Below are 1,520 nucleotides of genomic sequence, written 5' to 3' on the forward strand. Positions count from 1 at the left end.
ACATCAAACCACACTATGTGGCCAATACTGAACAGTAGGCCAAGTGGACACTGACCAACTAGCAGACGCCCTCCTCTAGCAACAATCCAAGAGGTTCAAACTGAAAGACTCATCACCTTCGAAGAGTCAGAAGTGAGAAATGAAGGACTAAACAACAATGCTATGGAACTCGTTCCTCTTGAAACCCAAATAACAGATTGTCCTGATACACCTGTCTACACCAACGTAACAAGTGATCAACTGGTTCCAGCGATTTCAATGAATCCTGATGCAATTCCAACCATTGGCAGAGAACTGCCTCTGGCTAGTTCATTAACTTTAATACGTTTTCTGAGGATCCCAGCGAACCTGAAAAGACGCCAGCACAAAGAACTTTCAAAGAATAAGCAACAGACTTTTTTCATCCCCTAAAAAGGACTTCTCTGGTTTCACCATGGATTGATCAATAGATTGTTTCTGGAATATTTTTCTTTCTGCTTTGGCTAGCTTTAGTAATGACTATGAGCATGTTGATAGACGGAAGATATATTCAAATGGCAGAGCAAGTAAAAAAGTGAACTTACTTCTGAAACCACACAAATCATCCCATTGTGAAGCAAGAGACTTGTCATCAGTGAACATCACAGCCCTTCCTATACACGATGGTATAGTTTGCGACAAAACTGAATATGACATATTCGGCCCGTCTGAACTTTTGAAGATTCCACACTTATTTAAAATTTCATTAAGTGACTTCATTACATCTAGTACCTTTTCTGATGACTGGGACTTCAAGACTGTTAATAACATGATGTCTGATCTAGAAAAATCAGCTGCATTCCCTAATCATAATTATTTAGAGGGTTCATCAGACTATGAACAGCTTTATTGTTACAACCACTATGGTCATCATTTCTTGCATAAATCTGCAGCACCTAGAAATGTATTTATGATTAACCAATGGGAACATTGTCCTACACCACCAAAGGGTAGCTCAAAAACGTTTGCAATGAAATTTCGATATTTTTCAGGGTTCAACATGTCCAATCCAGAAACATTTTATTTAAAAAATCTGAACAAAACAGGAACGAAAAATATGTTAACCAATACAAAACAGATTTATTCTGAAGCCTTTATTACCCAACTGTCTAGACAGCGTTTTGACTTTTCAAAAGACATAATTGACACAAAATCCGTCTGGGTACAAAATATTGGCAAGTGCAGGAGATAGAAGCTTTATTTAGAGCCTGTATCATCCCACAGCAAATAATGATTTTGAATGACACTGTGCAACAAACGTCTTGCCTTGGGTTAGCCAATATCAATGGCATGAACACTCCGTCCATACCTGCACCTGCAAGTAATAGCACTACACAGGGGAAGGTCGACGTACATACTATTTTACATCACAACAGATCAGATTCCGAATGGAAAAAATGGTTGCTCCGGCCCATAGACACAAGCCACTGCCAAGAACAATTCCTGAACAAAGCACAGGGTTTCACTATCAATAGGCCTGACTTACGCTATGTTCAAAGCCA

The sequence above is a fragment of the Lissotriton helveticus genome, chromosome 3_1, assembly GCF_964261635.1.
Source record: "Lissotriton helveticus chromosome 3_1, aLisHel1.1, whole genome shotgun sequence".
NCBI classification, from domain to species: Eukaryota; Metazoa; Chordata; class Amphibia; order Caudata; family Salamandridae; genus Lissotriton; species Lissotriton helveticus.